The sequence below is a fragment of the Astyanax mexicanus genome, chromosome 10 (genome assembly GCF_023375975.1).
Source record: "Astyanax mexicanus isolate ESR-SI-001 chromosome 10, AstMex3_surface, whole genome shotgun sequence".
Lineage (NCBI taxonomy): Eukaryota > Metazoa > Chordata > Actinopteri > Characiformes > Acestrorhamphidae > Astyanax > Astyanax mexicanus.
The window spans coordinates 17,248,839-17,265,971 of record NC_064417.1 but is presented as its reverse complement, the minus strand read 5'-3'; the positions used below and the strand labels follow the sequence as shown (position 1 = coordinate 17,265,971).

Here is a 17,133-nt window from a genome sequence, read left to right as displayed (position 1 = left end):
ACTGAACTAAAAGGCTAGCTTACTTTAAACTTAAGGTATCTCACAATTAGGCATCAATTCTACCAGCCAGCAGCTCTCTGAGAAGAGTAATGCTGCAGACCGGAGCCCCCCAGTGGGCGTGGCTAAACCAATCAGATGCTACACTTTCGTTGTCAATCACTTTTTACAGACAGACCAAGCTGTCCATCATTTTTTACTGCAGCCAATCACCTTAACAGATCTGTCAAAAGAAGGCGGAAACTGCGTTGCTACCGGTTAAACGTAGCGCGATTTAAACTTCTGAACAGCGGTGAAGCTGAATGTGTATAAGTATTTTACAAAATACTATATTAACAGTTTAAAAACATTTATGTGCTACTGTAGTTAGTCCTGCCCATATGCCGCTCTTAAACAGAAATAACGGAATGAAAACGTTAGAAAAACCCACGAGGCTGAAGTTAGCTTCTTATTCGCCAGGGTCTTATTCAGATTTCCGTTCCACCTTAAATGCTGGCTGAACATAAATGCGGCCGCCTGTAGATGGCGCATTTTAACAGTAAAAAACTGCATGGAAGCAAAGCGCTGTGTAAACGCTCTGAATAAAGGGGAGAACACAATGCGAGGGACAGAATTGAATTCTGAGTAAAATATAATGTAAATAAAATTAGATGATATGAATTAAAACGTTATTGCTCTCACTTTTGGCCTAATTCCCAGGCTATTATCTCTTAAGTCGTCTGGAAAACTACCATACATAATACACAATACATAAGACTGTCAAAATCCTGAAGAAGGAAAAATATTACTGTTTTTCACAATGACCCTGTGAATACAGCATGTAATATAATATTAATTAATATTAATAATTAATGGTGAAATAGCACTTTTCACCTCATTCCAAGACCATTATCTCAGTCTTAATCCGTCTCACAAAAAGACTATCAGCCCTAATATTCAATACCCCACACTGTCAAAATCCAGAAGAACAACAATTATTACTGTGGAATTTTTCCAGAATGATTCTGTGAACATAGCATATAGCATAATAGAAGGAATAGGCAAATTGCACTTTTCGCCTTATTCCCAGACTGTTATCTCTTCAGTCTTAAATCGTCTCAGAAAAATGACTCAGACCAAATACCCAATACCTGAAACTGTCAAAATCCTAAAGAAGGACAAATTTTACTGTGGATTTTTCCCATAATGACCCTGTGAACAGATAATGTAATATAATGCAATAAATGGTGAAATAGAACTTTTCGACTAATTCCCAGACCATTATCTCTTCAGTCTTTTGTTGTCTCACAAAAATTATTTTCAGGTCTAATTTCCAATACCTGAGACTGTCAAAATCCTGAAGAAGGTCAAATATTACAAACACCACTTTAGACATTCTACTCATTCTCCTATTTTTTTTTAATGTTGTCCCATATATATATATATATATATATATATATATATATATATATATATATATATATATATATATATATATATATATATATATATATATATATGTTACGGATGAGATGAGGGGTGGACGTAAATGCAGAATATAGATTTAATAAATAAACAAACTAATAAATTAACAAACAAACATGATAAAAGTATTACTGAAAAAAACAAAACAAACACTGGTAAGGAAACACAAAACCTAAACATACAATACTAAGGTAAGTAAACTAAGAAACAAGGAAAACAAAACTCAAAAAGACTTATCTAGAAAACAGGAACCTAACAAGCAGCATAAGACATGTAACAGACCTGACAAGACCACGCCCAGCAAACAAAGACAAGACAAGGAAGACTTGAAACAAAGGGGCTTATATACAGGAGGAGGGAACAGGAAACTGGAAGCACCTGAGGATCAATCAAGAGGGGGCGGGGTTACAAATAACTGATGACAGGGTGGGGCTAGGGCGGAGACAGGACCAAAACACAACAATAGCACATGGCTGGGAAACACATAACAGGTAAACAGAGGGGCAGGAGCACAAGAGACCAAATGAGGGAGAAACACAAGACAGACAAGGGCTAAGGTGTGACAATATAATTATATGTTATGATAGTTTAGCATTGTTTTCTAAATTTTAAAGCATACATTAATTAAGTGCCAAACTGTAAACCCACACTTTTTTTTTTACAACGTGTGATTGTATGATATCAGGCTGCTGACTAGAACTGCTTGCTCTCTTTCCTATCATGTTTCATCCTGTTTATTAATTTATCTGCATTTCTGATCAAGTAAACCTACTTCTAAATCCAAAATGGTTTGTGCATGTTAAGTGCGAGTACAGGAAATCCCATAGTTACTGGTTGACATGTTTTTGTGGAGCCAGCTCTAACTGGCTGCCCATATGGGTGCGATAAAATTTTTTATCAGTAAAATTTCCCAGCAGTTTATCATAAAGTGATGCATTCTGGTAACCTAGTTTAACTTTGTACAGCAAACACATACATCAATGGCAATTAGGGAAAAATAATTGTACAATAAAATATTTTATAGGTACTATTAATTGTGAACATTGCATATGAGATTGTAATTGTGGGCATATTTTTGGTTTCGTCTGATTTCACATAGTTTTACTCTAGCTTATATGATTGAACCACCTTAAGACTCGTGTTATTCCTGTACAAAACTGAGCAAATCCGAACAAAAACAACAATGGAACTAATTGATTAAGGCTCTGGTTTAATCGAGTCACTGTGCTTCTAATGCCTTGAATACACTGCAGGGCTTTTAAAGCAGTATCAGATTATAATCAGACTGGGTGTCTCACACTTTAAAACTCCCCACTAAGTTTTACTGATTGTTATCGCAAATGAAAAAACTGTAAACTGCACACTAAAAGACTAGAGATCATACACTATACAACGCCACCCTGCTGCTGAACCAAACCAAACATAACCCAATACACATACCGTACTTTACCTAGAGAACAAAGCAAAAATGCTGTCTCATAACTAAACAAACATAAAAAAAAAGTTGTGCAAGAAAATAGGATCAGCATGTACAGACTGCAGGGGCGCTAGAGGTTAGACACAAAGTGGTAGCCATAGGCTATGCTTTGTATAAGGCAGATGTTGGCGGCTTCTAATTATTTCCATTAAACTTAAATAGCTGTATGGAACATGGAAAGTTGGAAAGTGAAATAACATACACTTAAAAACTGCCAAATAAGTGTATTGTGGCAAGTAAGTACAACTACTTAATCAAAAATCTCCGCCCCATACTCTCCTCAATTTCTTTCCAACTGTCCCATTCCTACTGACCAAACATCTTTAGACTAGAGCCAATCAGCAAAGACTGAGAATCAGGTCTAAAATAAGCTTGTTGGAATAGAGTGGTAGGATGGATAGAATAATAGGGTGTCCCGATTCTTGTTAGGATCAAGGAATAGGGTACCTGTTTCTTTTTGGGATAGAGGGGTAGGGTGTCGATTCTTGTTGGGATAGAGGGGTGGAGTGCACCGATTCTTGTTGAAATAGAGGGGTGGAATGCCTGATTCTTGTTGAGATAGAGGGGTAGGGTGTTCCTATTCTTGTTGGGATAGAGGGGTAAGGTGCCGATTCTTGATAAGATAGAGGGGTAGGGTATCCCGATTCTTGTTGTGATAGAGGGGTAGAGTGTGCTGATTCTTGATGGGATAGAGGGGTGGACTACCCCGATTCTGCATGTGAAAGAGGGGTAGGGTGTCCAGATTCTTGTTGGGATAGAGGGGAAGGGTGCCGATTCTTTTTGGGATAGAGAGGTAGGGTATCCCGATTCTTGTTGGGACAGAGAGGTAGAGTGTGCTGATTCTTGATGTGATAGAGGGGTGGAGTGCCCCGATTCTGGGTGGGAAAGAGGGGTAAGGTGTCCCGATTCTTGTTGGGATAGAGGGTTAGGGTGTCCCTATTCTTGATGGTATAGAGGGGTAGGGTGTCCTGATTCTTGTTGGAATAGAGGAGTACGGTGTCCTGATTCTTGTTGGGATAGAGGGGTACGGTGTCCTGATTCTTGATGGGATAGAGGGGTAGGGTGTCTCGATTCTGGTTGGGTTAGAAGGGAAGGGTGCAGATTCTTGATGGGATAGAGGGGTAGGGTGTCTCGATTCTGGTTGGGTTAGAAGGGAAGGGTGCAGATACTTGATGGGATAGAGGAGTAGGGTGTCTTGATTTATGTTGGGATAGAGGTATAGGGGGTTCCGACGGTAGGGAGTGCTGACGGATTTTAGTTGAGAAGTGTGGGGGTGTACTGACTGATCTTAGCTGAGAAGGGGGGGGGGGGTTGCTGACAGATTTTAATTGAGAAAGGGGGATGTGCTTACGGATTTTAGTTGAGAACGGAGAGGTGTACTGACTGATCTTAGCTGAGAAGGGGGGGGGGGGTTGCTGACAGATTTTAATTGAGAAAGGGGGATGTGCTTACGGATTTTAGTTGAGAACGGAGAGGTGTACTGACGGATCTTAGTTGAGAAAGGGGGGGTGCTGACGGATTTTAGTTAAGAACGGAGGGGGGTGGTGGGGGGGTGTTGACAGATTTTAGTTGAGAGAGGGGGGGTGTGCTTACGGATTTTAGTTGAGAACAGGGAGGTGCTGACGGATTTTAGTTGAGAATGGGGAGGTGCTGACGGATCTTAGTTGAGAAAGGGGGGGGACGGTGTACTGATGGATCTTAGCTAAGAAGGGGACAATGTGCTGACGGATCTTAGCTGAGAAAGGGGTTGTACTGACGGATCTTAGTTAAGAACAGGGGGGGTGTACTGACGGATCTTAGTTGAGAAAGGGGCTGTACTGACGGATCTTAGTTAAGAACAGGGGGGGGTGTACTGACTTATTTTAGTTGAGAGGGGAGGGGGGGGTGTTGGTTTGGGTGTGTTGACGGATTTTAGTTGAGAAAGGGGGGGGGTAGGTGTGCTGCCGGATTTTAGTTGAGAAAGGGGGGGGGGGGCGGTGTACTGATGGATCTTAGCTAAGAAGGGGGGGCAATGTGCTGACGGATCTTAGCTGAGAAAGGGGTTGTACTGACGGATCTTAGTTAAGAACAGGGGGGGTGTACTGACTCATTTTATTTGAGAGGGGGTGTACTGACTGATCTTAGTTGAGAAATGGCGGCGGGGTTGAGCTGACTGATCTTAGTTGAGAAAGGGGGGGGGGTAGTCGGTGTGCTGCCGGATTTTAGTTGAGAAGGGGGGGGGGGGGGGGACGGTTTACTGATGGATCTTAGCTAAGAAGGGGGGGCAATGTGCTGACGGATCTTAGCTGAGAAAGGGGTTGTACTGACGGATCTTAGTTAAGAACGGGGGGGGGTGTACTGACTTATTTTAGTTGAGAGGGGAGGGGGGGGTGTTGGTTTGGGTGTGTTGACGGATTTTAGTTGAGAAAGGGGGGGGTGTGCTTACGGATTTTAGTGGAAAACGGGGAGGTGCTGACTGATTTCAGGTGAGCACGGGGGTGTACTGACTGATCTTAGTTGATAAAGGGGAGGTGCTGACGGATTTTAGTTGAGAAGGGTGGGGGGGGTGTTGGTTTTGGTGTGTTGACGGATTTTAGTTGAGAAAGGGGGGGTGTGCTTACGGATTTTAGTGGAAAACGGGGAGGTGCTGACTGATTTCTGTCAGCACGGGGGCGTACTGACAGATCTTAGTTGAGAAGGGGGGGTGCTGATGGATTTTAGCTGAGAACGGGGGAGGGGGGTTGACGGATATTAGTTGAGAGCGGGGGAGGGGGTGCTGACGGATTTTAGTTGAGAAGAGGGGTGCTGACGGATTTTAGATGAGAAGGGGGGTGTACTGACGGATCTTAGTTGAGAACGGGGGGGGTGTACTGACTTATTTTAGTGGAGAGGGGGGGGGTGTTGGTTTGGGTGTGTTGACGGATTTTAGTTGAGAAAGGGGGGGGGGGTGTGCTTACGGATTTTAGTTGAGAACGGGGAGGTGCTGACTGATTTCAGGTGAGCACGGGGGTGTACTGACTGATCTTAGTTGAGAAAGGGAAGGTGCTGACGGATTTTAGTTGAGACTAAAATCTATGTTCACAGGGTCACTGTGGAAAAAATCCACAGTAATATTTGTTCTTCTTCAGGATTTTCACAGTGTGGGGTATTGTGAATTAGGTCTGATAGTCATCTTTGTGAGACGATTTAAGACTGAAGAGATAACGGTCTTGGAATTAATTAATTTGCCTATTCGTTCTATTATATTACATGCTATGTTCACAGGATCATTCTGGAAAAATTCCACAGTATCGGTTCACCTTTGAGAAAGAAAGCCGCCAACAGAATGTCCAATATGTTGAGAGGACTGTGACTAAAGTTCATTCCTTCAGTTGATGTTATCAATATATTTGAAAGATTAATTAACAATTAGTTATTTGGAGGGCCCAATTAAATAATAAAAACATTACAAAAAAAATTGTTTTCTTCTTCTTTTACTCTCGTCACACTTACTAATCCACTTTTAGTCTGCTTCCTCTTTGCTCTACACACCTATTAATCAACACTTAGTCTACTTTTATAGACTTTTTCCTTAGATTTGCTGGATTAGCTGTTTGCTGCTGCAGTTTGTTTGTGTAAGTGCTTTTTTTTTTACCATGGCTACTGCTCAGGTTTACTCCTGTTCAGAGTGTGGCATGTCCACCGATACTGATAAAAATAGTGGTATTTGTACTAAGTGTGAGATAGTTAGCACCTTTGTGGATAAGGTGAATAAGTTAGAGCTGCACATCCGGGGTTTAATAAGGGATAGACAGCAGGATTCACTGTTAGCAGCCCTCAGGTACCCCCTCTAGTACCCTACGCTAGTACCCCCTCGAATCTGGCCTTAGAGCCCTCACAGCGGGGCGAATGGGTAACGTCTCGGCGGCATAGTCGAAAGGCTAAGGCTAAGGCTACCGCAAAGGCCACAGCCAGCCCACCTGAACACCATGCTTTCCCAGTTCAAGTGTCATACAGGTTTGCCCCGCTCAGTGAAGCACCCGCTGAGGAGCCTGTTGATTGGAGACTCTACTGTCCGACACGTGAAATTAGCTACTCCTTTAGGGGCACCAGCGGCAACAGTTACTTGTTTACCAGGAGCCAGAGCACCGGACATTAGTGGCAACCTTAGGCTGTTAGGGAATAGGAGATATTCGAGGGTAGTAATTCATGTAGGGGCCAATGATATTCGTCTGCGGCAGTCTGAAGTAACTAAGGCTAATATTAAAGAGGTGATTAAACAGGCCCAGACGCTGTCCGAGGAGGTAATCTGCTCTGGCCCCATCCCAATGAGGCGTGGTGATGAAGCTTACAGCAGGCTTTCTTAACTGAACCGCTGGATGACCAAGTAGTGTGCAGAAAATCATGTGGGTTTTATAGATAACTACAGTGCTGCCTTACTTTCATGCAGCATAGCTCATAGCAGTGTTAGAAGCTGCTGACAATCCAGGGCCGGGACCAGGCCACAGACAGAGAGGCTTAACCGACCGTCTGTGAGCTGCAAAGAGATGTTACCAAGATACCAGTGTATTCAGACTGTGTCTGTCCCCCGAGTCAAACAAAAACGTCCAAAAACTCAAACAGTCAATCTAAATAATTTAACCTATATTAAAAAATCATATCCAGACTGTAGTACTAACACTATAAACCTAAAGATTGGTTTACTTAATATCAGATCTCTAAATTCAAAAGCAGTTCTGGTGAATGAAATGATAATTGATCAGAAATTTGATGTTCTGTGCCTGACAGAAACCTGGATTAGGCCAAATGAATATGTAGCATTAAATGAAGCCACCCCTGCAGGCTACAATTATATACACAATCCGAGATTGTTTGGTAGAGGAGGTGGGGTCTGCATACTTTTCCGAAATACCTTAGTTAGCAATCAGAAACACTATGATAATTTTACTTCTTTTGAGCTTCTTTACACCAGTATAATTAATCCAGTTACAAAAAAGAATGCATTTTCTCTAATTAATATCTACAGACCACCAGGGCCCTATCTAGAATTTTTTTAATAATTTAGTGATTTTGTTACAGACTTAGCAGTATGTAGTGATAGTAGGAGACTTCAACATTCATTTAAAAAAAAATTGGATGATCCATTAAAAAAGGCATTCACATCGATTTTAGACTCAGTTGGTATTATTCAAAATATAACAGGACCTACTAATTACTGTAATCATACTCTGGATTTATTTTTCACCCTGGGTGTTAGCATAGATAATCTATGATATCTGAATATTTCAGATTACCTTTTTTAATTTCAATTACATCTTAGTCATAATACACGTACATCCCATAGCTTCTCTATGAAACGTTCAATAACGCCTTTTACAGCCCAACAATTTACCGATAAGCTTTCCAATTTATCAAATATAATGTATTCTCCCGTAGACCCAGTAGAACTAGACAAACTAACCGAAGGTTTAGAAAATACCTTTCGCTCTACCTTAGATGTTGTAGCACCCCTTTAATCTAAAACATTAAATAGAGAGACAGAAAAAGCTTGCACTGTGGTACAATGATCAAACTCGTACCTCAAAGCAGTTAGTACTGTCTAACTATAGACCTATTTCAAACTTACCGTTTATTTCTAAGATTTTAGAAAAAAGCTGTGGCCCAACAACTTTTCTCTCATCTGCAAAGAAACCAAATCTATGAAAATTTTCAATCAGGCTTTAGGCCCCATCATAGCACTGAGACAGCTTTAGTTAGAATAACAAACGATCTACTTATAGCCACCGACCAAGGCTGTGTTTCCCTACTGGTACTTCTCGATCTGAGCGCAGCCTTTGATACAATAGATCCTACTATCCTTTTAGAAAGATTAGAGAACATGGTCGGTGTAACTGGAACTGCATTATCATGGTTTAAATCATACTTAACCGATCGCTATCAGTTTGTGAGGATAAACAAACAATGTGTCTTTGGTAAGATATGGAATTCCACATGGCTCTATATTAGGACCGTTATTATTTACATTATATATGCTCCCACTGGGCAAAGTTATTAGAAAACATGATGTAAATTTTCATTGTTATGCAGATGACACGCAGCTCTTCATATCAGCCAAACCTGATGACAGAGTGAGATTAAAGAAAATTGAGGATTGTGTAAAAGATGTGACTTTCCCCCATAAGGGGAGCACAATAGAAAATAGAATAAAGAAGGTCTCCTGCTTCCTAACACTGATAGCTAACATGTCAAATCACTCACACGTTACCACGGATATGCCATTAACCCCACATACTACTTTTATAGTGATTTGCTACAGAGATCGCACCGACATAGATTATAAAACAGTAGACCAAATTCCACATAATTACATTGTCCTTAGAAAAAAAAGTCCAGTTTCAAAAAAGATGAAAAACAAGTGTTCAGAAAAGATTAAAAAAAATTGATCAGTCTTACCAATAATCCTTTTAAAAAAGGGTGGAAAATGGTCCAAGCAAGATGTTCCTTAGATCTGTGTGTTTATGATTCTGTTGCAGCAATTCATGGATAGACCCATTTTCCCAAGATTCAATAGATCCCCAAGTTGGAGCCTGGTTCAAAAAACTGCTCCTAAATTAAACATTTAATCCATTCTTTAACACATTGGCCCAGCATACTACAGATCACAACACAGCATGTTAGCTTAGCTTAGCCTAGCATATTAGCATAGCATATTAGCATAAGATATTAACATAAGACACTGGTATAGGTTATGACAATAGGTAATTTGCATAGCACATTAGCTTAGCATGTTAGCTTAGCATGTTAGCATAACAAATTAGCACAAGACACCAACATAACATAGGTCACTAACATAGATCACTAGCATAGCACATAAGCCTAGCATTCATATAGTGAACAGGTTCCTCAAATACACTACTCATTTTCCCCACAACAAAATAAGATAAATCTAAGAAACACTCCCTAAAATATAAACTTAAAAGGAGGTACTTACACCCAAGCAGAAAACTAACATGTTTGAAGTTATGAAGAACATCCAGAGCCAGGCTGGAACACCTGTAGAAGCTCCTCAACTGCTCTACCTGGAGGCACTACTCTACTTTCCTTTTCTACAGGAAATGTACCTATTACTATCGTCGCCCCCTAGTGGATGCTAAAAAAATGAATCCTGTTTTTTTTTTTTTTTATGGTGTATAAGACCCTGTCTGTTACAAAGATGTGAAATTGTGGATGTCACACAACTTCCTCCTATTAAATAGTGATAAAACAGAAGTTCTCCTATTAGGCCCCAAAGCTGCTAGAAATAAATTATCAGACTTAATGCTAAATCTTTCCGACTTCTCTGTCACCCCTGGTTCAGCAGCTAAAAACCTTGGAGTCATCATAGATTCAGATCTAGCATTCGATAAACACATATCCTATGTTATTAGAACAGCTTTTCTACACCTCCGTAATATTGCCAAGCTAAGAAATGCCCTATCCCTGCATGACGCAGAAAAATTAGTACATGCCTTCATTACCTCAAGGCTAGATTATTGTAATGCGCTACTGTCTGGATGTTCCGGCAGTAACTTCAGCTAGTTCAAAAAGCTGCAGCCAGGGTTCTTACTAAAACTAGAAAATTTGACCATATTAGTCCAGTCCTGTCAGCACTGCACTGGCTTCCAGTCAAATTCTGCATAGACTATAAAATTCTCCTGTTAACGTATAAATCCCTACACGGGCTCGCTCCTGAGTATTTACGAGACCTCATCTCCTATTATGAACCACCGCAATTATGTAGATCTCAGGGTGCTGGTTTCTTAGTAGTTCCTAAAAGTCAGTGGAGCTCTGCAGGAGGAAGAGCTTTCTCTAATAAAGCTCCCTTACTCTGGAATAATCTCCCCGAATATGTTCGGGACTCAGACACAGTCTCAATCTTTAAGTCTAGACTGAAAACTTACTTGTTTAGTTTAGCTTTTGGTAATTAATGTTTTTTCTCTTTAGATAAGGCTGCAGTTCCAGGGGTTCATGGACAGAGGGAATTGTGGTAAACTGAGATGCTGTTGTTAGATAGATAGATAGATAGATAGATAGATAGATAGATAGATAGATAGATAGATAGATAGATAGATAGATAGATAGATAGATAGATAGATAGATAGAACTTTATTGATCCCTTTGGGAGGTTCCCTCAGGGAAATTAGGGTTCCAGTAGCAGCATCAATACAGTACACACAGATACAAACAAAGAGTAGGTGACAGGGAGTAATAAAATAAAACTAAACAATCTTACAATATAAAGTGCAAAGCAAGTAGACAAAAGTATAAAACAGCAAATATAATTAGTATAACTATAAATATAAATATGCAGTGAATGTATTTGAATAGAATTTTTATTGCACTTATTCCGTATGTATTATTTTATTGCGCTTAGTCCGTATGTGTTATTTTATTGCACTTAGTCCATTTGAGTTGCTACTGCTCCTCCTCATCCTCTGTCCTCCTGTTACTCCTCCTTCCCCCAGGGGAGGAATTGTAAAGTCTGATGGCATGATGGACAAAGGAGTTTCGGAGTCTGTTGGTCCTGCATTTGGGGAGGAGCAGTCTGTCACTGAACAGGCTCTTCTGGTTGCTGATGACGGTGTGCAGAGGGTGACTGGCATCGTCCATGATGTTCAGCAGTTTGTCCATAGTCCTCTTCTCTGCCACCGTCACCAAGGAGTCCAGCTTCATGCCGACCACAGAACCAGCACGCCTGATCAGTTTGTCCAGCCTGGATGAGTCCTTCTTTGATATGCTGCATCCCCAGCACACCACGGTGTAGAACAGGACACTGGCCACCACAGACTGATAGAACATCCACATGAGTTTCTTGCAGATGTTGAAGGACCGCAGTCTCTTCAGGAAGTACAGCCTGCTCTGACTCTTCCTGTACAGGTGGTCAGAATTACAGGTCCAGTCCAGCTTGCTGTCCAGCCACAGCCCAAGGTACTTGTAGGAGTCCACAGCCTCCACCTCAACCCCCTCAATCAGAACTGGTCGTGACCTCGGTCTGGACCTCCCAAAGTCAATAACCAACTCCTTGGTCTTTGAGGTGTTGAGCTGCAGATTATTCCTGTGGCACCAAACAGCAAAGTCCCTCACCAGAGTTCTATACTCCTCTTCGTTGACGTCCCTGATACACCACACGATGGCTGTGTCATCTGCAAACTTCTGAATGTGACACAGCTCGGAGTTGTAGCAGAAGTCTGCGGTGTACAGGGTGAAGAGGAGAGGGGCCAGCACCGTGCCCTGAGGTGCTCCAGTGCTGCTGATCACAGTGTCAGACGTGATGTCCTTCAGCCTGACATACTGCGGCCTATCAGTGAGGTAGCTGAAGATCCAGGCGACCAGGTAGGGGTCCACTCGCATCCCATCCAGTTTATCCTGGAGCATAAGAGGCTGGATGGTGTTGAAGGCACTCGAGAAGTCCAAGAAGAGGATCCTCACTGTACTTTTCCCCTTGTCCAGGTGTGAGTGGGCTCTGTGTAGCAGGTAGAGGATGGCGTCTTCCACACCAACACCTGCCCTGTATGCAAACTGTAGACAGTCCTGGGCATGCTGCACCTGCGGTCTGAGTAGACAGAGGAAGAGCCGCTCCAACGTCTTCATCAGATGTGAAGTGAGTGCCACCGGTCGGAAGTCATTCAGCTCACTGGGCCGGTTCTTTTTCGGAACTGGTACTAAGCATGATGTCTTCCAGAGGGTGGGCACTCTCCCCAGCTGCAGGCTCAGGTTGAAAATCCGTTGTAACGGTGCACCCAGTTCTGCCACGCTGGTCTTCAGGATTCGGGGGGACACCTTGTCTGGGCCTGCTGCTTTCCTGGGGTGGAGCCTCCTCAGCTGTTTCCTGACTTGGTCTGCAGTGATGTATGATGGAGTGTGTGTTGGGGTGGGAGAGACTGGGGGGAAGAAACTGCTGGAAAGCCTGGGGGGAGGTGTTGAGGAAACAGGGAGAGATGGCTGCAGTGTGGTAGAGAGTATGGGGGGGTGGACTGGTTAAACCGGTTGAAGAAGTTGTTCAACCTGTTTGCCTCCTCCATTGTTCCCCCTGTAACTCTGGTCTTTGAGTTGTGGCCTGTGATGGTTTTCACACCTTCCCAGACCTCCCTCATGTTGTTCTCCTTCAGCTTCTGCACCACTTTTCTCCTGTAGCTGTCCTTAGCTCTCCTCACACAGCGTTTCACCTCCTGCTGTGCTGCTTTCATCTCCTCCCTGTTCTTGCTCCGAAAGGCGGCCTTCTTTCTGTTCAGGACAGCTTTAACTTCCTGTGTTACCCATGGCTTGTTATTAGGGTAACACCGTACAGTCCTCATGGGACAGACCACATCTGTACAGAAGTTAAGATAGTCTGTCAAACAGTGTGTCATCCCATCTATGTCCTCACAATGTGGGCCAAGCAGCACATCCCAGTCTGTGGTGTCATAGCAGTCTCTGAGGGCATCTTCAATTTCTGGGGACCACCTCCTGATGGAGCTGGTTGTTGGGGGCTGTCTTTGAACCAGGGGGATGTATTTTGGCTGAAGATGAACCAGGTTGTGGTCAGACCTCCCCAGTGGGGGGAGGGGCGTGACGCTGTATGCCTCTCTTACATTAGTATACAGCAAGTCAATTGTCCTGTTGTTCCTGGTCGGGCAGTCCACAACCTGGTATAAAGCAGCAAGAGTAGAGTCCAATGTTGCGTGATTAAAATCCCCGGAGATGATAATAAAAGCATCGGGGTTCTGTGTTTGCAGCCTTGCTGTGACTGAGTGAATCCTCTCACATGCAGCGGCTGCGTCTGCGCTCGGCGGAATGTAAACACAGATGGTGATCACGTGACTGAACTCCCTCGGCAGATAGTATGTCCGCAGGCTAACTGCTAGCAGCTCCAAGTCCGAACAACACAAGACCGTCTTTATAGAGATATGTCCCGGGTTACACCAACGATTGTTGACATAGATGATGAGTCCCCCACCTTTGCTTTTCCCGCATGCTTTAGTGTCTCTGTCGGCTCTCACAGTAGTGAATCCTCGCAGGTCCACGTTAGCATCCGGTACTAGCCGGGTTAGCCATGTCTCCGGAAACATAAACAAGCTGCTCTCGCGGTAAATCCGCTGGTTGTTCAGTGCAGACAGCTCGTCGATCTTGTTCGTCAGCGAGTTCACATTCCCCATGATAACGGAGGGAACAGATGGTTTGCAGCACTGCCGATTGTCCGCTAGCTTAGCCTTTAGCTTAACCCCAGCCTTGGAGCCCCTGAGTCTCCGCTTCAGCTCCGCCGGCATGAGATGGTGTATCCCGGCTCGCCCCATTGTTCTCAATGCCAGCAGCTCCTCTCTCAAATAAGAGAGAAAACTGCCTTCTGGTTGCACCTTAGAGTTAAAAATATCCGTGCGATATGTATAAAACACAATATGTCTTCCTTAGAAGAGCAAGAAAGTAGAAAAAAGTGCGGAAAGGAGGTTAAAAAGTTACAAAACTACGGAGCTACTGGAGAGGCAGCCGTCTCTCACAGCGCCCGACTACGTTCTCCCACTGCACACGATCACTCAGGTTTGTGGACGGTGGAGTGGGTGGATGCCAGTGTTTCAGGGAGCCTCCATGTCTATGTTACCTTCTGGCTCTCTCCCTTTAGTTAGGCTGTTTTATTCATTACATTACATTACATTTGGCAGACGCTTTTGTCCAAAGCGACTTACAATAATGAAGTACAAGGTAATAGGAATTAAGATAACCCATTTTTAGATAGGGCTTAAAGGAGGTCAAAGGGAAATAAAGGGATAGAGAAGTGAAGGAGGGGAAGAAGGAAATGGGGTTAGAAGTAGTTAGTGTGTGAGAGGTGTTAGGAGAGTAAGTGCTCTTTGAAGAGTTCTGTCTTCAGGAGTCTCTTAAAGATAGCGAGAGATTCTCCTGATCTGGTAGTGGAAGGTAGTTTGTTCCACCATTGGGGAACTCTGTATGAGAACAGTCTGGATTGCTTCGTGTGAGTGTTTGGCAAAGCGAGGCGACGTTCATTGGAGGAGCGCAGCGGCCGGGAGGTTGCGTAAGCCTTCAGGAGTGAGTGCAGGTAGGAAGGAGCCTGTTCTGTCATCACCTTGTACGCGATTGTAAGAGTTTTGAATTTGATGCGAGCATCAACTGGTAGCCAGTGGAGCTCAATGAGCAGCGGGGTGACATGTGCCCGTTTTGGTTGGTTGAAGACCAGACGTGCTGCTGCGTTCTGGATCATTTGGAGTGGTTTTACTACGCAGGCCGGGAGGCCAGTTAGCAGGGCATTGCAGTAGTCGAGGCGTGAGATGACGACTGCTTGTACCAGGAGTTGGGTGGCCTGTTGCGTCAGAAACGGTCAAATTTTCCTGATGTTATAAAGCGCGAAGCGGCAGGATCGAGCAACTGAGGCCACATGGTGCGTGAAGGAGAGCTGGTCATCAACCATAACATCCAGGTTCCTAGCAACTGTTGAAAGATATCAGTCAAGATGCAGATATAGAAGAATTCCGTAGGCTTTATTCAAGCAACTTGCAGCACACACACTTACAGCTTGCTTCTCCTACTGCCCTGCCTTAGGCTCTCTCCCTCTGTAGTAGTATTAGGCTGTGTATTAAGATTCTTTCTTAGAGTGCCACCTAGTGGCACTAGAACACTGTAACATCTCCCTTTACATATAACTGGGCTATAACCCCAGTGCGGCTCCTGTGTTAAAGCACTGGCTCTGAAAGAACATAATTAATATAAACAAAATCAACAAAACATGGATACATTAGTTTTGAATTTCAAGTGACAAGTTTCTGCAGGTACTATAACTGTACTATAACTGTCCTGTGTGAACTATTTCTTTTTTTTTTTTTTTTTTTTTTTTAGATAACAAAATCAGTGGTGAATCTTGCAGGTCGTTGAATGTTGCTCCTGGTTCTGGTGTGCTGTAGGGGAGGGGGAGGGGGAAGGTTGGGGGATGGAGGTTGGCTGATGGGTGCATCCTCAGCTGCTGTATCTTGTATGTCTGTCAGGCTCTCCATGCCGCCTCTAGTGTTCCAGCTGTCGTCGTCGAGCAATGGGCTGATGTGGTGTGGAGTGATGGTAAGTTGTTCCTGCACTGGACGAATGTCTCTGCGATTTCGACGGTATTTCTTCCCTTTCACCAGAATCACATATGAGCGATCACAGAGTTGGTCAATGCATAAGCCCAACGCCCAGGTGCCATCTGGATGGTTGGGGTGGAGAAGGACTCGTACCGTCTGTCCTTGTGTGATGGGTCGGAGGTCACGAGCATGAAGGTCGTATCTGTGTTTGACCGCTGCCCCTTTGACTTTTTTCTTTGCGACCACATCGTTCGTCACTATAGGGTTTAGAAGCACACTCCTTCTGGGCAGGAGTGATCGGGTCCGTCTTGACATGAGTCTTTGAACCGGTGAGCTGTCAAGACCTTCGGTCGGAGTGTTTCTCCATTCTAGCACTGCTTTCCATGGGTCTTCTCCAGCCATTGTGCAGCGTTTCAGTAACGTTTTGGCTATTTTCACTGCTGACTCCACTTTGCCATTGCTTTGGCTATGATACGGTGATGAGGTTGCATGTTGAAAGTCCCAATCATCTGCAAATTGTTGGAATTCCATGCTGTTGAAGGGGGGGCCATTATCTGAGAAGACAGTGTGAGGCGTGCCATGTCTGCAAAATTGTTTCTTGCACGCTTCAATGACAGTGGATGCAGTGTAGTCTGAAAGATCATCAATCTCCCAATAGTCAGAATAGTAATCCACCATGATGAGATACGTGAAGCTCTTGATGCTGAAAAGGTCTATTCCGACTTTGGACCACGGGATGTCCGGAATGCGGTGTGAAGTGAGTGTTTCTTTTTGTTGTTTCCCTTGAGTGGCATTACAGATGGCACAGGCATTTGTGAAGTTCTTAATGTCATCAGCAATTCCTGGCCAAAAAATGGCCTCGCGGGCCTTCCTCTGACTGGCCTCAATACCAGAGTGCCCAATGTGAATCTTCTGCAGGAAGCTATTGCGTAATGTGTTAGGGATAAAGACCCGCTGTCCTTTGAAAATTAGACCTTCTTCTGTTGTAAGTTCTTCTCTGTACGTCCAGAATGGATGAAGCGAAGGGTCTACAGCTTGCCTGTGCTCTGGCCAGCCCTTGCTGATGTGCCTGTTCAGCAACTTGGCCACTGGATCTTGAGCAGAGTGTGTCTTGATGGTCTCCAGCGTTTTTGTGGTGATGTTGGTGTTGCGGCTGTG

The 17,133-nt window shown here is 43.6% G+C and overlaps 2 protein-coding genes across 3 annotated transcripts in view; both read right to left on the bottom strand.

The window, feature by feature from the left end:
• The window catches only part of LOC103043601 (cyclic nucleotide-gated cation channel beta-1), a 267,445-nt gene that overhangs the window by 35,948 nt on the left and 214,364 nt on the right, over positions 1 to 17,133 (bottom strand). The window lies entirely within an intron of this gene.
• tmtc3 (transmembrane O-mannosyltransferase targeting cadherins 3) overlaps positions 1 to 17,133 on the bottom strand; it is a 183,952-nt gene that overhangs the window by 135,959 nt on the left and 30,860 nt on the right. The window lies entirely within an intron of this gene.